The sequence below is a fragment of the Lagopus leucura genome, unplaced genomic scaffold (genome assembly GCF_019238085.1).
Source record: "Lagopus leucura isolate 7727_CA_CO unplaced genomic scaffold, USGS_WTPT01 Super-Scaffold_100009, whole genome shotgun sequence".
NCBI lineage: Eukaryota > Metazoa > Chordata > Aves > Galliformes > Phasianidae > Lagopus > Lagopus leucura.
Genome location: NW_024962266.1, coordinates 10,365,491 through 10,389,006, shown reverse-complemented (window position 1 = coordinate 10,389,006; position 23,516 = coordinate 10,365,491). Strand labels below are relative to the sequence as shown.

The 23,516-nt window shown below is 36.3% G+C and overlaps 1 long non-coding RNA gene across 1 annotated transcript in view; it reads right to left on the bottom strand.

Annotated features, from left to right (window-relative positions):
* Positions 1-4,062: 4,062 nt before the first annotated feature.
* The window catches only part of LOC122181523, a 139,494-nt gene continuing 120,040 nt past the window's right edge, over positions 4,063-23,516 (bottom strand). Inside the window, exon 3 of the long non-coding RNA XR_006179462.1 lies at positions 4,063-4,100. This is a non-coding gene — a long non-coding RNA (uncharacterized LOC122181523). The remainder of the gene's footprint in view (positions 4,101-23,516) is intronic.

Below are 23,516 nucleotides of genomic sequence, written 5' to 3'. Positions count from 1 at the left end.
AGTGCCTTATATTAAAGTGCTAGCACTGCATTAATGTAGCATTTTGAAGCTCATAGTGTTTGTGTTTATTACAAATTTATAAATTTCTAGAAGCGGGTCTGCATTCCTTTAGATGTGTGAAGAAATATTCTATATATACTCCAATACTCTTGCTAGACCTTTGCTTTTTAAAGACAGACTGCAAAACCAAAAGAGGCGTGACGCATCTTTACAAGCCTGACAGGGATTTTGTTCAATATTTATGACCTTCAGATGTAAAAATGTTCTCTATCAGCTCCTGTTTTGCATTCTATTCAGCTAAAGTCACACCACAGGTCAGCTAAAAAAGACTATCACTTGTGCAAGATAAATGAGCAGCTACCATTATATAGGGAAGGCTTAGTACCAATGGCAGTTTAAGTGGGTAAGATATAGGATTTACTTTTATGGGAACAGACAAAGTCTTTTGAAAATTACTAATATGAAGTGATTTCATTTATTAGGCTTAATTTGCTTGTATTGATAGTGCTTTGCACAAAATATCTACTATAGCACAGAAAGGAACATGCTTCATCTGTGTAATATTTGATTACAGTATTAGTAAGGAACTTTAGTATTGAATTTAAGAGTATAGCACAGTGCATACATCAGACAATTTTGCTTTCTCTTAGTGGTGGCCCTACTCCTCTAGGCTTCTGCATATATACCTCCAAAATTTCTGCATATTACTCTGATGAAAAACACAAAGCTTGCTGTTGTCCCAGCTGCCCTGCTGCAGGTTGGAAAGCACAGCACAGCTGGGGGTGCATGCCAGTACCAAAGGCCTGTGGACATGCTATGTTTTTTGCTAGCATGGTGCCAAGGCCGAGGGGGATCCATTTTCCACGGGAACAATCTTTCTTCAATGTCTTGTGCTGATCTGAATCCCTAGCAGCAAAATCACAGAAAGGCCCTTTCCTGAAGCAATACAAGGTTTATAAAGATGACTTCTAGCTAGAGTGCTAATTGTGCAGAAAGTATAAAGAAATGTTCTGCTAGCAAACAACACTTTATTTTGAGAACTCTTCTCCAAAAGGAAATTTCTGTCTGCCTATTTTGTTTGAAATTGCCTCTTCTGTCTGTCCAGGAAATAAACGTACATAAGGTTTGACACTGCTGGGTCAGCTTCACTGACAGAAGTGCAAGATCAGTCCCATGATTTCCAACAACGTGCTCAATAACATTAATGTCCAGACAAATAAGAACTTTAATAAAACAAAAAGTGGAAGTACCTTCAGGTCCGAAAGGAGGGAGGAGACACCGGTCTGCATAGGTTCTGCTCAGTGAATTTTAAAAAGGTGATCTTTCTATCTGCTGTTAAAGGGCATTATTTCCCACAGGTTTTGGTGATAAATTACTGAATACATTAATTATAGAGTACACTGGAGCCTCTCAAGAAATACATACTTAAATACTGGGCCTAAAAGCTAGATCTGAGTGGATGCTACTGTCTCTTTTTGCCACACATGTATTATATATTATCTAATAGCACTCCTAAAGATTTCAGATCCGTTCCTAAGTCTTCTCAAATCACAGGTCAAGTGCCTGAAATGATTTTACAGTTTAACAGCCAGCCATAGGGAAATCAATGCAGCCTCTTTTCAGCTGGGAACATCTGTTATAAGTTTCTTTCTATCAGTGGACAGCTCCAGCATAGACATATAACTTCATAAAGTTAAAAGGAGAGGACAGTAGGGCTCAAAAAGCAATACTATGTTAAGAAAGATTCTAAACATCCCAGGAAAATCGTGGTTAAGCAAATCCCTCTGTTAATTGAAAATGAAAATTCAGATTACTACCCCATCATCACTCTGCTAATTTTTTTAACATGAGTCTTCTCCAGGTCTCAGCAGAAAATGAAGTATCTGTCATCTTTTTATTCACTGCACATATTCTCACAAGGCATATTCAATCATTTATTTCAAGCCTTAATCATTTAAAGCTGTAAAATTGATTCAAAATAGAGGTCAGTGTATAGGTGTATTCTGACTTCTATGGAATACTAATGCATTTCACTGCACAAAATTTTCCATTGTAGATTTTAACTCGACTTTGAGCAAAGGCTAAGCACAGCATTCCTGACCAAGCTAATGCTAAGCTTCCACAGGTAAATCACAGCCATGAGGTACAGCTATGGTTTAAACTGAGAAGCTTATAGAACAGATCACTTCAGGAGGTTTTTTTTTTCATAGCAGCCAGCATCAGTGGCAGCTGTTGTGTAAAATCTGGCATGGCAGTATTAGCATTGTATACTGAAACAGCCCTCAGCAAAAAAAAAAAAAAAAAAAAAAAAAACCAAAAAACACTACATTTCTAAAGGAGCACCTGCTTATTTTATTTAATTTTGCAGAAAGCCTGCTGAAAATTGGTATGCTGAATGTCTTGCTACACTCTGTGTATTCCTCTCTAAAAAAACACTTTATTTCTTTAGCTGATCTGCTTCAGTATTGGTGGGAGATATATTTCCTGGTTAGGAACGAAAGCAAGTCCTCCCCTAAGACTCACATCAGGGATTACGTTTGTCACGGGGTGGGCTCTACTCCCATAAGCCACATCAGCCTGCACACCCAGCCTGTGCCCCTAGTGGCACAGCACGCAGAGGGAGACAGAATCCTCCACTTGGCATCTGTTTTAACTCTCAAGAGACAGCGTACCATGCTCCAAGCAAAGCCCCACTCTAGGAGCTGGCTGCCCGCTCTGCATGCCAGTTTGCCTCTCTGCAGACTGACAGCATCTCTACAGTGCTGCCCCGCAAGTTTCCAAGGCATATGTGCAGATATACTTGTCTGGCTACAAGTCAGCTACCGATCCCATCGGCTGCACTGCTGCTGTGAAGATCTGATGCCTCAACAGAGGCAAGGTGCAATGGAAGAGGTGCTATCTGGAAAAGCAGGAACTAACAATGACAGGCAAGAAGTCGAGCTTTTACACACCCAAGTCCCGTGTTTTAAATACACTGTAAAAAAAAAATCCTAAAGATTCATGCCCTCCCCATACACACTTCAAGTGCCAGGTTTGCCTGTGGTTCCTCAGATGCGGCGAAGATCGCTGAGCAGAGAACTGAAGTCAGATTGACTGAATTATGAACCTTCAAAACCAGGCAGCTCTGTCTGCATTCTGGGAGTCAGTCCTGCACTGAGCTTCATTGCTAGCATGAAGAAAAGAAAGCCTCCAACAAATTGCACATTACGTTCCTATCTTACTGACCAGTACAGGGAATCTGGGCCACAGTAAAATAATGGAAAAAAAGAAGAAAGAATCACCTTTTTGAATCATTCTTTCAGGATGATAGCAGAAAGCAGAACATACCTTCCTTATATTAGATCACTTAGATTAGATTAGATTAGATTACTTGCTTGCACTTCCATGTTTATAGATGACGTGTAGCCTTTCTCATGAAAGAAAAGTACTTGACAACACAATTGGATTTCCTCACACTGGCAGGCTTGATTTTGATTCTTCCACCGAAACTCATTCTTGAAAGGCAATTTCAGCTTGGTTTTACTACCTATGCACAGAGAGAAAGGGAATGACATCACAAATTACTCTGATTTTCAATGTGGACAGAAATCACTTGCATCATTTCTAGTAGGTAGAAACAGCAGCTTGAAGAGAGAGGTATTTTTGAAACTTATGCTTACAACTGATCTATATCTATTTAACATTATTAACTTGGGGAGAGTAAGAAAAAGATTTAAAATTAAGTATAGACTGGTCAGAATTTTTCTTGTAAATACTCATACATGTACACACATAAAGAAAGACTTATGTCTGCAATTAGCTGTCCTCACTTTTACATTAGCAGTACCATCCATCGGGGATTATTCTAGGACAAATGGAAAGAAGCTTTGGCTCTAGATTGCTAGAACACTTACAAAGGAAAAGAAAGGGTTATCAGCAGTATTTATAGGTATTCTAAAAGTAACGTAACAAGATAGAAAATGGAGGAATTACAGTGCTATGCATGACGTTCCTGTTTTAGTCCAACTGGTTGGTAATCAACATTTAGGTGAGACAGAAACAATTCATTCTCCTTAGAGTTCCCCTTGAACTTGCTGGATGAGTTGTACACCACCATCACTCTAATATGAAAAGAGACATCATCTGGTGTGAGCACGCAGAGCATACTTGTCAGTGTTTATGATTACAGAAGTCAAGCTGCTTTCAAGTCACATTCAAAAATGTTCGAAGTGTGCGTCTTTTGATAGTCTGCCAGCACTGTACAGATATATAACCAGTATGGCTACATCACATCATAAAATTTTATTTCCTGTAGATTTGTCTGCCACAGAACATTACTTGCTGTCAAAAAGGTAAAAAATATGCTAATAGCCCCAGGTTTCCTCTACACACACTAAAATTGCTGAAACCATCCCTACAGCTACTGTTTTTTTTCCTTCTTGCAAAATTTGATGTACTCTGCTTTTGAGGTGTGGGGAAAATTTATCTTTAGAGCTGGATTATTTTCATATTGGTACCTGGGGAACTGCAACTTCTGGAGGTATGATTTAATTTGGGCTCCTCAGTGACACTCAGCCATGAGCCTGCCATACAGCACTGCGCATTCTGATTTTATTGCACAGAATCTGCACAGGAGCAACGCTACTGCAGTTTGTTAGATCCGTGTGCTGTTCCAGGGAAGCCTGTCTCAGCAGGCAGGAACACAAGCAGACCCACTGCCAGCTCAGCTGTTTCACTGTTAACAAACGTACAGAGGCTAACAAAGACGCTCCATGGCTATCAAGATAGCAGTGATATTCCTTCCATGCCTTACACAGCTCCTAGGTCTCTTGGGACTGGTACTCAGTAAAAAATTGGCTTGGCAGCAGCTTCAGTTGCTAAGATGTAAAATCAGAGGGCAGCCCTGTGCCACCAGCCTGCGTTTCAGCAGGGAACCAAAGCTCGATGCCAGCAGGACATTCAGTTGATGGTAAGACTACACATTTTGAGGTTTACTAGGATAACTGACAAAATTACGAAGAGAATGCTCTAGAATGAATTGCTCTTGTCATGCCAAAGCTTGCTATTTTTTGATGCACTGATTCATTTGATGGTTTATGATTGTTTCAATACATCACAGTCACTCACCAGAGATACCATGATCATTCGTATATAACAAAAATATTTGATTTTATTTTCTGGATCTGTCAGTGACTTCTTGAACAACTCTGTCACTATTGCGGTCCTTGCATAGCTAAAGCTTTAATGAGGACAACTTTCTTTCAATAAAATTGTTGAGGAAGACCATCTGACAACACTTATTTGCTTGCAGGCAGGGGATAGAATCTCAGGGCTCACTTTCCCTTCTGTCCATAACATACAGTATGCAAGGCCTGACAGGAAAAGGTTTTCCATCTCTACGTGTTGTCACACATAAAGAGGAAATCCACAGCTCCAAAAAGCCTGAGCAGGCTAAGATCCCAAAATCATCCCTAACTGAAAGATCAGGAAAAATTTCTCATTAAACATAAAAGGATTTTGTTTATTGTTTCAAAACATTGTTTAAATTCCAGCATTTTAAATGTAAGTAGCGTCATTATTTTATGCTTTTCAATGAAAGTTAGTCTAAGCTTAAACATCTTGGTACACTTCCATTTAGAAAACATTTCATCCAAATTAGATATAGTTTATGAATTTGAAACAATTTATTAAAACTCCTCCAAGAAGGCAGATTTCTGAAGGAAAAGGATTAGTTTTAGTGAACAGATTCTGGCATTTTTTTTTTCTTCATGAATAAATACCCAAACAGTCCTAATCAAGTAATAAAGAACACTTCTGAACTGCATTTGTGTGCCTTTGGTTTCTCCCACATCTGTGAATGCTCCCAAGACGTCCAGCATTTTGAAGGCATGCATAACAGAGATCATGCTGCATCCTCATAGGAGCACACACAAACACCCCTCTGTCACACACAGTGGCCAAATACACAGGAATACAGTCCACTATGAGCAACTGTATTTAAATAAAATCAACCAGCTAATAGTTTTTAAACGATAATTGAAGACTGTGAAATACAAACTGTTGCACAAGACTTTCCAATGGAAGCATTTTCCCTATGAGAATTAAAGTATTTGTATCTCAGTCATGTGAGAGCTTGAAACAACTATTCCACCTCAAATCCTGCTGCCTTTCCAGTGAATAACTCTAATAACCGAGTGCTGATGGGGGCTGAGTGCCTGATTAAGGCTACTTTTGGTGAAAATTGAGTTCTTTCACTTTTTTTCTGTGGAGCCATCAGCCAATAAGGTCCTTTCCTCATGGAAGCCAAAAAGGGCTTTCCAAAGAACTCTCTCTGCCTGTAGGATTCAAACTAGACCACAGCTTGGACTACAGAAGCATTTTTTGGACTACTTTTTTTTCCCACAAAAATCAGAGCATTGCATCAGAATAAAATTAGCACAAAGATAGCAGTGATTTGAGCCCTCTGCATTATTTCTTGCAATATTTTTGTGTGCAAGTGCTTTGGATATCTTTTGACAATCCTACACAATATTTGTATTCAGTTTGGTGATTTCCTGATTATAAAAGTACGATAGCATGTACCTAATTCCTACTATAAAGTCCAGTTTAAACACAAACCATGGACAGTTGCATTTGAGCTGAAATCAATCTTTGTATCCAGGGTTTTTTAACTAGTCAAAATATTTCTATTCTTATTGTCATTGTGTCTTTTTTTTTTTTAACAAATTTGTAAGTACATGCAGTATAAATATAACCAACTCCCTGTAGAGGTTTTGAGTACAATAGACATTTATGACAAGTAAATTGCAGAGAAAACATTTACAATGCATATAATTTTCATGTTAAATCAGACCTTTAAAATAGAAAGGTTTTTTTTTTTTTTTTTTTTTTTTTTAAGAGTTTCACAAATTCTGCAGCAAAAGGATGAGAAAAGAGTGTTTCCCTTTGGAGAAATAAAGTGATAAGGTAATTGCACGGCTGCTGCGAACCATTTGGCAAAAGCTGCTTGCCATCTTTGAGATTATCCCTACGGTAGGTTTTATTTTTTCTCATAAACCTTTAAGCAGCTATTAGAGGAATAACAAAAAATAAGTTTGGAGAAATATCCATATTTTGCCATGTAGCCAAAGGAATATTGATATGTTGCTGATTTATTCTCAGAAACTAATGGAAAGGAAGAATAAGAAATTAATCAAAAAGGAAAATGATTGAGTGCGTTGTCTATGAATATAAGTCTTAGCGTCAAATAAGAATGCCAGAATCCTTTAGGGAACTGATATACTGTATGGTTTAATAATGAGGTATTCTCTCATTTTTCTAGCTGGCAAGTACAAAGAAAAGAAAAATTCAAGTAAAGGAATAGCAGAGTCACCTAGCTGCACTGGTACTTCTTAAATATTTCCCCCTGCGTTTTCATTTGATACAAGACCAGACGGTTGGAAATCTGGATGACCACAGGCAACCACAAGCAGAATGAAATACAGTGTAAATTATTCAAGAATGGAAGTTGGTTTTTATGAACCAGGAAATTTAAAATAAACAGATAGCAATTAGTACTGGATAGTGTGGATTTCACACTCTCCAGCAGTGTGTAACACGTACTCTCACCTCCAGGAGTTTATGACACCACACTATATACTATAACTGGTTGGTCTTCCAGGCAAAAGTAGAAGAGCAAAATCTATTAGGCAGACATGCCAGAAACGCTGTCAGCACCTACCCAGCTTTTTAGCCACACTGCTGTAATAAGATAATCACAAATATTAAGATCTGCAGCAAACCCAGATACATATATTTAAGATATCTATCCTACAGAAATCAAATATTTTTCTGACACATCTGAAGCCTGGAGGTAAAGATCATCTGTATTTATGAACAACTGTTTTTGACTATGAGATGAAAATCCCATTATGTCTTTAACTTGGACTTGCAACATCAATGACATTTCTAAATACATCATTGAACATGTTTCATGTTTTGCTATGAAATTTCCTAAGAAAATAAGATTTCTGAAATATTAATCAATACACAGTCATCTCAGATAAGAAAGAAGCGTCATAACCTCGTAATTATCTTTAGCTTTCTACTTCAAATAGCTGCTCTGATGTTGTGACAATTGAATGCCAACTCTGATGTTCATTGTGGTTTGTGAGGAAAAAAACACTGGCTTTTCAAGGTCTTTGAGCTGCAAGCAGTTCCAAGAAAGCTTACTCAATGTTGTGTGTTCCTGAAAGCTCACCTATGGTAACACCAAGTAGGTTTCTCCATCTTCACATTCAATAGTTTGGTCATAAAGGATGATTCCTAAACTACATTTCTTACATGCAAATGCAAGGCTTTTTTGGCTTGCTCAGACTGCAAGGTTGAAACTTGTGTAGCACGGTAGGACTGCTTGGAATTACTTTGTGTGAATTTGAACCAAAATATTTTAATCTCGGGATTTCATTCAGAAGTTATGAAGCCTTTATGGCTGTTGTGGTCTCTTCATGAATTTTGTTAACTCAGAAAATTATACTAATCACATTTTAGGTTTCAGTCTAGGCTTGAAGATATACTACATGAAAACAGTATGTTGTAAAGCAATGCAGATTTACATGACACTTGATATTAAGCAGATTATGGCAAGTATGGGCTACTGTGACCTATACTTACATTTCAGAAAGATCTCAACAGTTGCTTTTGTTAGATAGCAACAATTTGCACTTATTCCTTAAAATAATATATGCAAAAAACAAAAAACAAAACAAAAACAAACAAAACTCCACAACAACAATGACAACAACAAAAACACCCCAAAAACACAAAACAATGGGAAGAAATAACAAGTGGGATTCATAATGGAATTGTAGAATGCTAACGTAGCCCACGATTAAACTCTCAGCTGCATCGTAAGCCAATTCTAATACATTGACAAGAAAATTGTATACTCTTGCTAGGTAATACTAGTATGAGCAAAGGTTTGTCTCTGTGCATCTTGTCTTATGTGAAAATGAAATTACTGTTGGAATTTGGAAAGCTATTTTAAAATAAAAATTAAATTCTTCTCCAGAAGAATTCTTCTAATAATTATGTTTGCATGGATAAATGACAGCATTTACACAGGGTACTAATATGTCTAGATTTACTTCTACCTCTCTGGATTGTCATTATACCATGTTAATCTTCATAAAGACAGCAGAAAATAGTATTTTCAAGAACGACAGCACAACTAACACTGGCTACCAGCCTAATCCAGAATTAATGTGCCAGAATTGTGTACAACAATCGCAAGAAAACTTCATTATAATGAAACAGAAGCTAATTTATAGAATCTGAAACTATTTGACACTAGATTACTGGCATAGTAGATCTTCATGCATTCAACGGTGTTTAAAAGCAGAAAGTCTTTACCATCAAACTATTCTTTTATGCATCTGCATTGCTTATATAATGCGTTTGCAGTATCACACTGTAAGCTGCTTTGTCATCTTCATCTGAGAAACTGATTCAGGTTGAAAACAATACTGCTCAAAAGAAGAAAAAAAGGGAGAACACTTCCTTGCACAGCCACATGTTTCTGAGGCAGCAGAGAACCTCTTCAAAGCAGCACTTATCCTGTGACCTGCAAAGCTCCTTGCCCTGTTCATGGCTCAGCAAGTTGGGGAAGGTACAATCCAGAAGGGGATGAGATCTGCTGTTGGACAGCTGCTCTGTGCAGCACCCTCGTTTAGGGCAATAGCCCAGGGCAGGTGTCCTGATCATGTCCATATTCCTGCTTTGCATCCAAGATGCTAACAAAAGCAAATTTAGCTCAAAGAACAGATGAAGTGCTTTCATTACTTAATGGCTTTTTGCAGTGCCAGCTAGAGGCATATTTCAGTAAATATCCTAAAAATTCTACTTCTGATAAATGGCCTAGATCTCTGATCATGTCATTGTTTTTGATCTTAAGTAATTGCTAGATTCTAGTAAGAATCTATGGCTATTTCTCTTCCTGTAAACAAACCATATATAAGTAACAAAAATAATATAAAAGGAAATGACGGAAAGCAAACATCACAGACATGACTGCAGAGTTCTGAGAATTTTTTGGTGATTTTGCTTCTACTGAAAACACACATATACTGCTCTACCATCAGCAATTAGAAAATATGGAAGTCTAACAGCATAGAGAAACGACTCTGAGTCCTCACTTCAAATTTTAGAGAATACTCTTTGATTTCACTTCGTAAAGGCATTAATAGGCTGCTTTCATTCATCTTGAGGAGAATTAGGTACAGTTAAAGATGAAGCTACATTAGTAGCTTTGGCAGACAAATTAATTTTGTCTATTATTCAAAAAAATAATAAGAGTGTACAGATAGATCTTGAAAAATCACCAGGAAGCAGTTTCATATATCCTCTTTAGAACAATCATCAGTTGTTTCTAAATTTTTCTGGAGATTTTAAACTGCAAATGCAGAGGTTCCTGCCTATTGACCCAGATGAGTCAAACTTCCTCTAGGATTTTCTAGAAGGGCCACACTCTCCCTCACAGTCTACTTAGGTTAATGAGAAAACATTTCATCTATGGCAAAGGTGAAATGTCTGCAGAGTGCTTTGAGAATTTTTGACAAAAATATTGAAAAATGTAACAACAAATAAAATGAATGCAAAATTATTATTTCTGTATATTGTGTCTTAATATTTTTGAAATAGATGATTTAAACCCAAAACATTTCATTTATTTTCATCAGGTTAAAATAGATTAGGATTTTTATCTTGTTTAGATAGGATTCGTCTAGCACGTTTGGATAAGCTCTTATTTAAAAAGAAAGCAAAATTGCCATATTCTAATTATTTTTCTTGCTTCCATGCCTGCAAAGGGCAGAGATTGCTGTTGTACATGATTATTGCAAAATGCAAACTGCAAAATGTCCTAGAGATTTTAGAGCACATGAGTAAGTAAGAATTAAAATTTGAGTTCTTTGTAAAATGAATTTCACAGAGGAATGTCTTATTTTTGTGTTCAGAAATGTAGTTTGGTTTCACATTACAATTCAAATCTGAATTTATACATCTGCTTTGTTTTCATTACCCAATTCCACTTTAAAAATTGGAAAGCCATCTTTTTAAATCATATTCCTTTCAGATAATTCTTTTTTTCTTTGCCTTCTTTCCTTTCATTATAGTTCCTATGCTAGAAAATGTCCAAGTAATTAAACCAAAAAGAAAATCTTTGCTATTCGGCTTCCGGGTAGGGGAAACCCATGTGTTGCTTTTTACAGTGTATCTGCCATTGCACACAGGGTCATCTTGAAAAATGGAAGTTTCCAGAGAAAATGATTTTAAGTTCTTTAGAACACTTCTCTCTTGTCTACTCGACATCATAATTCTGTAACTGTAGCATCCAGTTCGCATAACTTCAGCTCTGCTTCATTTCACATAATTTTCAGGTGATAGACTTATTTTAACCATTCTGAGCAAAATTTTGAATGCCAGACATGTGGCAAGACTCCATTACTTTACATGGTCAGATACACAAATAAATTGGTGGAAAAATACCTTTCTTGTATTTTAGGCTACAGTGAATATTAGAATGATGCACTGCCTTATATAATCAGTAAATATCTGTGACAATTCTTCATAGAGACTTTCTTGATTGTATAATCGGAGACCTCTAATGGCTCACCAAACAAATCAGCATACTTTGCTATCCATGAGCAGGATGCAATTTCTAACAGAAAATGCATTTTAAATGTTCTCAATATCTCACTTCTGGACTGCTATAATTGCTAGAGGTGTGCAAATGCTATGGAAATAATAGATATAGGTGGACTTAAATGAAATAAGCCAAATTTAGGGTAAAAAATGGAGTGTAAGTCTTTTTAGAAGCTCGCTCAAAAGGTCTGTCTTTACACAGAGGACAGTTTTGTGCTGGTAATGAGGTAAAGAGTTGTTTTATCTGTTCCTATCTGAGAGAAGTTAGAAATGCACTCTGGCTTACGGAAGGACTGAAGTGGCTATCCTATATTCTAGATAGCCCTGCAAAACATATTTCTGATATTCCTGTTCCCTTACTATGCTGCATACAGCCATTAGGATGTTTGCAACTACTCTTAGCTACAGTAAACCAGTCTAGATATGAAGTAGATCATAAGACAACTGCATACCATAAGGACACCGTGAATAGCCAAATCAATTTAGAATGAGCAAAAATGGGTGTAGTCTAGAGATTTCACTCAGAATTAGCTCTCCATAATTTGCAGGGTTTTTTGTTTGTTTGTTTGTTTGTTTGTTTGTTTAAGAGATCTGGATCAAAAAGCATGTATATTATGCCAATTTATTAGCGGCTTCACTTGTATGGAAAGTGCAGGTCCCTAGGAGAAAGCAAGTATTTTGTAATATTTCAAGTACTACAGTGATCTCTCAACCTGTGGATGCAAAGCAGTGATCATACTGCAGTTAGAAACAATTCAAGAATAACGTGGTTCGATTTGAAAAAAAATTTTATTGGACAGTGGAGTAGATGGCATCAGCATATCCAGATGCAATCTCTGCATGAAGAAGGCATCACTTTACAGCCCAGTTATCAAGGGCAGATGTTGCAATAAGCACATTGCAATTAATCAACTCGATTTTCCAGTGAGCCTAAGAGCTTTTCTAGCTTAATTTTTCAGTACAAAGAAGAATGCTTCTGGTCTAAAGATTATCACTGAATCAGTGTTAACTTTGGAGGAATGGATTCACTGTTAATAATCTGTGGAGAATGCTGACATGTACTTGAAATAAAACAGTTTGAATAAATAAATGTTTCCAAACAAACAAACAAACAACAAAAACTAACTACCAAAAGATCTCAGATCTTCTTTCTTGTCTAGAGAAAGATATAAATATTTTAATGAAAAAATTATTTGTTAAAAAGCTTTGCAGAAGTGCACAAAAATCATTTGAATAACCTGCACAGGTTATTAACAGTACAGAAAAAAAACACCCTATTTCTGGATTTATTCAGCGTCACAAAAATTTGAAACCAGGCTGTAGATCAGAAGTAAAGAGAGACGAACAAAGTCAGGAAATAAAAAACATGATGATAGACAGATTGAGTGCGATAGCCACAGTCCTTTTTCCGCTTTGGCACTGAAGATGATGTACAAGGCCCGTGTCAGCAAAGACAGTTCTCTTGTAGATAAAAGTGATAAAATTTAGCTTTGCACAAACCAAGCAAGGTTTCCTGTGGAGTCTCACTGATCTACTTTGACCAATGATTTAGACAAAACAAACTTTGAAGACTACAAAACTAAAAACTCTACATTTAAAATCAAACAAACGATCAAACCCAAACCAACCAAACAACAAAAAAAACCCCACAGAACTGTTATCCTTTTTTTTTTTCTTTTTTTTTTTTGACATCTCTCCTTAATGGGCATAAAAAGTTTCACTAATTTCCCTCCTTCAGCCCAAGAAGCACAGTCAGAGAAAATCCAAGCCAGGTAAAACAAACAAACATACACGCAAGGCAAAACAGAATAAATATATCTCATTTAAGTGAAGAGTCACAATCAGAGCTCAGTTCTGCTGTCAAATAGACATAAAAACATTCACAGTGATTTTTTGCCATCAAGTGATAAATCATTAAATCCTGAAAGGCACTAACAACTCTTGATTTTGAGCAATATTTTACTGTTTTATTCTGTTTCAAAGGACGTGGTAAAGAAATAATTTGAACACCAGCTGAAGTCTGGGAATCTGTGCCAAATTTGTGTGCATCTGATACTATAACAAAAAGGATGGAAATTAGTTTGCTTACTACTGATGTTCCTCCATTTGCTCCAGAAACAACACTTCATGAAACTTCTTGTATCTACAGAACTCACATTCACACAACCTTGAATATCTCCAGACTGACTTCCACTCCCCAAAATTTTCAGTAGTTCTATAGGAATATTTCAGATGCCTAGTATCTGTGAGCCAACTACAATGTCTTTTCAGGGTATGTAATCAACATTAACAGAGCACTTCATCAACATTTTTGGCCCAGATAAGGCATTTGAACTCAAAATTATTCTAATCATAGAATGGTTTCGGTTGGAAGAGACCTTTAAGATGATCTAGCTCCAATCCACCTGCTACAGGTAGGGGCACCACCCACTAGACAAAGTTGCTGAAAGTCCCATCTAGCTTAGTCTTCAATGCTTCCAGTCTGAGGGCATCCAAAACCTCTCTGGGCAATCTGAACAATACTTCATAGAAAACTACAGGGACTAGATTTCCAAGGTTGCTCTGCATTGTAGCTCCAGGTAAAGTCAGCAAAAATTCTGGGTGCTCAATATAATTCTGAGAGGAGAAAAAAAAACAGCCTCCAATTCTGCTGCCTTGAATGGAAGGGATTGATAGTTCTATCACTATACTTAAACAGAAGGGGAACTGGTTTATGATCTGTACCAACCCTGCTGGTTTCACCACTGTAACATTATGGCTTTTCTGCTAGTGCGTAGTTTTCATTGTATATCTGGTCTCTAGCAGTTATCAGTGTAGAGATGATAATAATACAAAGGCTTTAAAACTTCAGAAATGGTGAGTTATAACTGAATCTGAACAGGATGTGTTTAAAAGATTTTTATTTACAATAATCCTTTCATGGTGAAATGAAGAGAACAAAATGGAGATGATGAGACCAGATTGAAAGAAGCAGATGTTGAAAAGATAAACAGTCAATACATTAAAGCATTCTTCCAGGATAAGGCAGCTGATGGATACAGCCCATAGCTGTGCCAATGATGGCTTGGCTCACAGCTCTGCACTGTGAGAAAACCAGCTAATCTCTTTTCTTTGTGACATTATTTAAGGCTCTGGATTTTTCTTATTTTGAAGGAATTCTTGATAAATCACAATCAAAAGCTTAGTCCAAACAAAGTTTCCATTGGGGCTTGAGCCCAGGCATACCAGGAGTCCCCTCTGGCTTTTTATCTGCATGTTAGCCAACAGTATACTTTTCAAAATCTGGCTTTGTGTTTACCAATTGCCAGTACAGGTTGAATTCCTGAGGGAATGGTGCAGTGTCAGGTAGATATGCAGAAAGCCAGAATTTTTTTTCGTGATCTTAATTCTTTATATCTCCCGAACACAAGTAAGGCAGAATTCCACAACAGACAGAATATTGTTCTACTGCTTGAAAATACTGTACTCTACAAAGCTGCTGTATACACCTTCTACATGAGTAATGCTACCACCTCCTGCAGCAAAGAAAAAAGAAGTTTCTGAAACAAAACACAGCAAAAAACCTTTGGCGTGGCATCCAGATGTGAGGTCTGCTTTGATACATCAAAGTATACATGGCAGTAGTACCACTGTGATCTTTGCAAGTCTGACTCTGTAATCTCTGCTCGTACATTCTGCCTGGAACAAAGCTGTTTCAGACTGAGTTGGTTTCGACTCCATTTGAACTAGAATCTCAACCTTCAAATGAATAGTACTGCTGTTTCAGATTGTGTAGCCATTCCTCTTCATCCCAAGAGCAAGGTACATTAGCTGGCATCTGCAATGCTATGTTTTCAATTCACTTAAACATCTCCTGAACTGAATAGCTAACTTTTGTAAAATTGAATGTGCTAAATCAGTGCAGTATTTCTAAACCTTTGGTTGATTCCATCACACTGGTTTTGATAATGCTATTGGTTACCACATTATCCATCTTGTTCTATGAGGTGGGGTTGGCTTTTAGTTGTTTGGTGGGTCATGTTGTCTCATAATATATTGCTAGCAGTGAGATTTCATGGCCAACCTAATGACAAAGAATTACATTGCACCATATTGCAGAATTACAGACTAGCAGGACATCTGATGTGCAAATGATCAAATGCTTACTTTAAAAGGAGCTGGAGGTAGTCATCTGCAGTCACAGACATTTCCATATGTTTTGGATATGCATGTATCACGCAATGCAGAAATTCAGATGTCATTGTCTTTCCACCACTTGGCACTACAAAAATTTTATATTTCCATGAATGATGACTGAATACAACAATTCTGGCATTGACAGAAAATGTGGCTATAGTGAGGTACGCAAAATACAGATTCCAGCAGAGACCAGCACAGCATGGTTCTCAAAAGCCTGGCCAGAAAGACCTTTTCCAGTTATTCAACAGATCCTCTCTTTACTGAGCACTGCATTTTCCTCACAACTGTACAAACATCAACTTCAATAAGGCACAAAAGCAATACCAATTTCAAGATACTTCAATAGTTATTTATACCTTATGTTGTAGTAGATTCCCTGACTCCACTGGGATCATTCAGACTCTGAACTTTTATGCATTCTCCACAAACACCAAGAATAAAACAGTCTGCATTTTACAAATAGATCAGAGCCTCAAGATAGATGCTGATTGTTGAATAAGTTTTCTCCAGTGCATGACTACAGGCAATCCAATAGAAATAACAACTTCCTCATTTTCAATGATTTGAATAAACGGGAAGAAACACACTGCAGATGGGAAATGGATCAATGATGTAGCTTGATTTTACTTCACTGAATTTAATAAGTAACAATTCCAAAATTAAATCCTAACCCCTCCACCTAGTGTTTTGTAACCTCGAGGTTCAATTATTTCCCAGCTGATCTGTGTCCTTCTCTAGAAAAACACCTCCAAGCCATTCATGTCATGAATTTGATGACATGATGAAGATGCTCTTGGCAGAATGATATTTAAGGTAGTGCTGTGTGTAGCTTACTGACAAAAAGAAGTAGATGAGAATCAATGATAAAAATATCTGATGGTAAATGGGCAAGAATCTACTGAGTTTAATGTCCTTTTTTAGTGATTTCGAATGGACAACAACTTATCACACCAATACCCTTGACTGTTAAATGAAGGAGAGGTATCATATTTCCAATTCAAGAATCACACACAGCTGTGTTGCTCTCAAAATCCCCAATCCTGTGATTAATAAAAAATACTGCATGGAAAGATCGTTTCCAATTTTCTTGGCCACCAACAATCATTGTTCAAAAAATAAATATTTAAAGCAGTGATGTCTGGCATCATGCTCTACCAGCCCACACTGCAGTTTTCTTTTGTTGCTGGCATTAATGTAGAGCTTTATTTTCAGCTACAGGTAACCTATTTGTGTGCATGCTCACCACCAGCCAGCCACCATTTTTCTTTTATTTTTTACTGTTTGCATCTTGAATTATGTAGATGACTCTGTCATTAATAAACATTTTCCCTTTATATATGCCAATTCTTCTTCCTTTAAAAAACACTTTTTACATTACATTATGGTATCTTAGTCTGATAAACCATTGCTAGTTATGAGCAATTCAGCTTTAGAAGTAGTTTTGTCTTCCTTAATATCCTTGATGTTGTAATTACATTTTAAAGAAGCGTAAATACATATAAAGATGCCCTACTTTTTCAGCATGATATACAGGAAATACATCTTCAATATCTCAACTAAGAAGTCTCATCAGTTCCCTACAAAATTCTCCATGTATCCCCTTGTATCCCCCCATGTATCCCTGAGAGACAATCCCCTTCCTATCAGAATACAACACACATCCCTCAGATAAGACTGCTCTTTTGGAGCAGAAATGGCTCTTTTACATTTGACTTCTCCCTCTTTCAGGTTTACATTCCCCTTGAAGGCAAGCTAGCAAATTACACAGGAAAATTTATGTGATAAGTCAGTAATTTCTTATGCAAATATTATGTTCTGCTTCAGGGTGTATCCATAAGCTGCATCAGATATTTACCTCAGTTTTTAAAAGTATTGCTTCTCCTAGAGCAAAGCACTATGTCTTGTAGAAAGGAAATTTATTCTGAAGTTTATGATGAAACAATCCAAAAGGCATTTCAAAATGCATTATCGCTAGAATTAGTGAAGAGTATTCAACAAGATTTTGCTGCTTAGAATTGTTTACATATTTACAATTAATATTTGGCCACTGTAAATTACTGACTGGGATGAAAGAAATCGAGGAAGTTTGCTCCTCAGGTTACATTAGCTCTAGAGAGTGGCCACTTCCCTGACTAAAAATTCCAGGGATTTTTTGTCTTCAAGGCAAAAATTCAAGGTTACTTGAGCATAGGTTTTTCTGTGTTAGATAAGACCTATTTTGTGCTAGGGACAAATTAGTTTAGAACTTATCCTGCCTCACATTGCAATTATTTTTTTCATCAGTTAGAGTAGCTGCCAATTTACCACACTTTATGACCTGTATTAGGTTGGTTTAAAAGCCAATTTAGCAGTAATAAGCCTTTCTGAGCAGGAAGAGTCTCAGCATTCACTATTCAGGGGATGGAGAGAGACCAACAGTTTTTATCAGATACAAATGCAAACCATTCTGACTCAATTCTCTGAGAGCTGTGAATGGATTAGTTCCTCCATTACATTTTACCTGAAAACTCTGTAAAACAAAAAATGTATCATGAAAAGAATAAATTCATTTTAGCTTCTAGTTTTCATCTGTCTTTTCTTTATAAGTATACCATTAAGTATAACATATTTGACAATAACTACCCATAAATATATATACGATAGTAACAAAGTTTGCACATCTCAAGATAATGCAAAAGCAAATATATGGGGAGTGGCATGCATAACTGCATTTACAAAAGATAACCATTACTAGCGGTTTCTTACAGAAGTCAAGAGATGAGAAATATCTACAGAAAAAAAGCTTAGCCCTCAGAAAGAGGGGTAATGTTCACCACATTATCTAATACAGAAATTAGATTTGAAATTCCAGGAAATGTTGTTACACTGCAAGTTGGACTTTTTTCTCTCAAGTTTCATCAGTAAAATATTGTGAAATGGCATGCTTAAAAAGACTTATTGAGCAGCCAAATGATGTATCAGCAGCAGTAGTAATTATTATTATTAATATTTTAATAAAGTTCAGAACTCTGCCTTGTGAAAAGTAGGCAACACCTATTTACTTCAGAATTGACTTTGGGACGAACATCCCTGGGAACAAAGAACTCAGCCTTTTGATACAAATGCAAGACACAGTTCTTTCATCCTTCACTCTGTAGCACAAATAAATAGATCTCACATTTAAGAAATAACAACAGAGAACAATACCAAAGGAAAATATTTCACTGCAAGTCTGAGGAAATGATATAAAAAGCAAATAACCTGTGACAGATTTGGTTACTTAACATACTACTTGAAGGTGGTCAGATCCTGAGGTAATAAACACTTCACAAAAATTCATACAGAGCAGAATAGTCTAATTCACACACAAAACACTTTGCCTAAATCATCAATTGCTCCCTGGAGGGTCTTAATATAGTGGTGAGGTGAATAACTTAATAAAAGAAAAAAACAAACAAAAACATTTGAAATAACCACCAAGAAATCAGAATAACAGAAACTTCACATTTTAAGAATCTATAGAAAAGGATGTGGAAAAGACAATGAACAGTTGAAAATACCAAAAATTCATCCAGTCTGAACTAGAATATCCCCTGGGAGTGAAGGTATGTTAATAAGATGCATTTAGATATATGTGAAGTATATTCAAAGAAGCCAGCTGTAAGTAAAAACATTCTGTATTTTCTTAAGGTTATGAAAACAAAGAGTACAGTTCTGGAGATTGCGGATAGAACTTTATCTTTTACACAGGAAAGGGGCAATTCCAGATCTAGAGCACCTCTATTGCTTTACTGGTCTACACTCAAAAATATACTCAAGTAAAAGCTAAAAATCTCAAAGCTATGCTTCATAACCTGCTCAATTCTGACAGTGGCAGCTGTGCTCAGGTGCAAGGAGGTCACCCATCTGATGAAGCGATCTGAGAAAGGCCAGGCACTATGTAGATGCATTGATATTGAGGACACAGTGTATGTCTTGGTCAAAACAGAGTGGAAATGAATGATCAGGAGTTTTAAATTAAAAGCAAAATATGAATGCTCTTAATTTCAAATTTTTCAAAATTTTAATGAGCTCAGATCCAGGTCTTTGGCTCTGTTCACTTTAGAGCTAAGCTGATTTCAGATTCTGAACCTCACTTCAGGTCAGATGCCCAAATCTATATTCTGCTTTGGGTCTACCTCAAAAAAATATAGCTGGACAGCAGAGGCTGGTTGAAAAGATATCTGGGGGAGGAGGGGGGAGGGGAAATTTCTTATATATATTGCAAATAAGATGTATTTATAAATTTATTATTTGGGTCTGGTTCTTATTGTCTGATTACCTGCAGGAACCATTTTTACGGCACGTTTGTGTTGAGATTTAGGCATCTTTACAGCCAAACTGATTCTTTATGTATGAAGCATGCATGGAACAGAGGGTTCTATTTGCTGAAAACTGGGGTTATTTGTGGCAGCTTCAAGCATTGCAGGTATTCCAGCAGGGATGTTTTCTTTATATGATTACGTTTTAAGAACATACACACATTCTCAAGAGGAATACTTGAATATTTGATCACACATTTTCCTTTAATCAAGAGCCTCCCTACATTATACAATAAAAGCCAAATAGCAGGTGGACATGTTGATGTTTATCTAAAAAGACAGATAAATACTCTTTTTTTTTCATAATTTGATTTTCAGCTTTTCCACATGATAATCCATCAGAGATCAAATACAGCTTAGCATATAGGTTATCCATAACCTGTCCTCATTGATCGTTATTACTCATTACTCTGTTTGATATTTCTAATTTGCAGAAATCAGTGTTTTCTGGGAGACTGTACCTTACACACAGCGCTTATGGATTTATTTATATAAATACAAAGAATATTAATGTATATCTAGTTTCTTAGTTGTAAGTGATCTAAAAATTGGTTCACTTAGTTTCACTAAGATGAGTCTTCTACTACATAATGATAAGAAGGTTGTTTTTTTTAACAGCTCTTACAAACATGAAAGCTATGTCTATAGATTCCTAAAACCTTTAGGTTGATAAAAACAATATTGAAAATACTACAGATTCCTTGCAACAGAGGATGTCATAGATGATGAGTAAGAAGAGTATACTTTTACTCCCGAGCCAGCTTTGTGTGCACACAGGAAAAGGAAGGCTGGCTCTCATCTTAAAGCATCTTATAACTACGGTGACCTAAGCCGTATTGCCGTATAATCAGTAGTAACATGCTGTTATCTGAGCATTTTCATTTGCCCTAATATTGTTCTTGGTTGTCTTGAAGTGTGTTATTTTTCCTCTGCACAAAAACTTTGTACATGAAAACCTCATTCACTGCGAAGGTACCGTGTCAGCCACTAGGAAGTTCTCAGTTTAGTTCAATGCCAAAAAAGAATCTGATGCTTATGGAAAGTTTTTCATTCAGATGGATGCTTTTACTTGGTGAAAAGCAGCAGTCTGACTCATGTTACCTATATAATTCTTTAGGCAGTGCTTAACAATACAAAAACAGCTGCATAAATTCATAAGTGCCAGATTTCAGGACAGACACTTTTACACCTAAGTGTCTTTCTGTTTGACAGTACATGGAAGTTTCAAAAAAGCCATTTTTACTTACGAGTCCAAGCTGTGCTTCTGCCAGAAACATTCCTGCACACACTCAAACAGTAGCATCTACAGATATTAGTTAATTGATCGACCTTTCAAAAAAAGTATTAACCGTAAGTACTAGACCCCTTTTAAACTGAACTTACACTTTTTATAGCCCCCCCCCCTCCCCCCCGCATTAAAATTCTCAACTTGCAAGCAGAAAGAAAAAGAATTAGCTAAAGAAGTTTGAATATATTTTAGGGGACATCTCACTAGGACTTAATTTTGAGTAAAAAGAAACATGCGGATGTGATTGGGCATCATATATAAACAAATGAGCAACAAATATCTGATGGAAATATGAAAAAATCCTTATACAAAAAATCTTGAATACAAAGAGAGTATTCTCTTGAGAAGGAATTTTTAATTCATAAGACTAACACAGTAAGTCCTCTGCCAAAGAGTTTATTTCACTATCAGTTTCAAGACACTTACTATAGTTCAAATATTTATATCTTCTTCACTCTTAAGACAATTTTTGTAATCAGATTTGATTGAAGAACATGAAGAGTGGCAAGTGTCAATAAAGCAAATTTCATTTCAGGTAAATAATAGATTGTTAACTTCAGGTATTTTCAAGACATAATAAATCCAGTTATGTTCCGGATGGGTTTGGTTTAAGTGGCTTATAAAAGAATTACAATTTATCTGGTGAAAATTAAACTAACAGATAATATTAACTTATACAGGATTGAAAGTTATGAAGAATTGAAACATTAGGGGAAAACCATACAGAGGAAAGATACCAAATGGCTTCCTCAGGGAAAGTCTATTATTTTTTGGACATATCATTTTTTTCAGCTCTTTCAAGCAAGAGATACAAGGTAATAACAAACTTTTTACAGCTGCTGGAATTTCAATATCTTATCAATTCTAATGGACTAATATTTTAATTACTGGTTAAAGGACAACCTTTTTTAGACTCATTTTTAAAATGTTCACATCTTCCTAAACATGATGGACAGATATTAATGAGAATCCTGTTTTATCACATTGATTTATTAAAAAAAAAATAATCATGATGCCACATCATGCAGTTATTGAACTGTACGGGCAGAAACCCTTTATAATTTGACTTCATAGTGGTGAACAAATGGAGCATTACATTTTACTAGCAAATGTGAGCATTTCATACTGTTCCATTAATAATTCTATACATTCATGTTATTTACAACAGTGTGACAGCATATTCAAGGGAAGTCTTTTTTATACTTCACTTGTTTACTTTTTAATTTCAAAATAAGTAGTGCAGACAACTATACAAGTTGCTACCATTTTTGAAGCCTTCCCTCTCTTCCTTATTTCTGGAACAGGGAGGAATCTTCTGACTATCCTCAGAATTATCCTTGAAGATAAGCTTTCAGATGTCTTTCTGCTATTGCTCATGAATGAAATATAAACTATTCCATAACAGTGATGAGACAAATGCTTAAAAGTGGATGGTCAATGCAATCAACTAATAGGGAGATTAATTGCTACTGATACTCAGAAAATGTATGTAGGCAGATGACTAGTGTTTCATTCATATGTATTGCTCCAGATTCTCACCATGACTAGCAGATCCCTCCACTGCTAGAACAGGGATATACCACAAATAACTTCATTCTTCCTACCAGCTCTTTACGTTGCTGTCAGAACTGACAGTTCAATCAATCCACATCACTGGATGGCCCAGCCCTAATTTCTCATCCTTTATTCTTTTACTGTCACTGGAAAAAAATGTGGAAAGCACAACGATTTCATTTTTGGTAATGTGGAAGAAAAGCCAGTAAAACCTAGGTTGAGACCAAAAACCTCTCAGAGCAGGCTATGCAGTGCAATTACTCTGTCTTTCAGCCATAGCACACTTAATTGAGGCTCACGCACACTGAACTAACCTAGCCTAAAACTGTACAGCATTCATACACTGTTAAGCATTTTTATTTCTCTATATATCTACCAAAAACTTTTGACACAACTGGATTTCAATCAGTTCAGGGTTAGAATTGCTATTTGCAAAGCTATTAGAGAATGTTCTACTCCACCACCGCCATATCTGAAATGATTATCTATCAAATAAA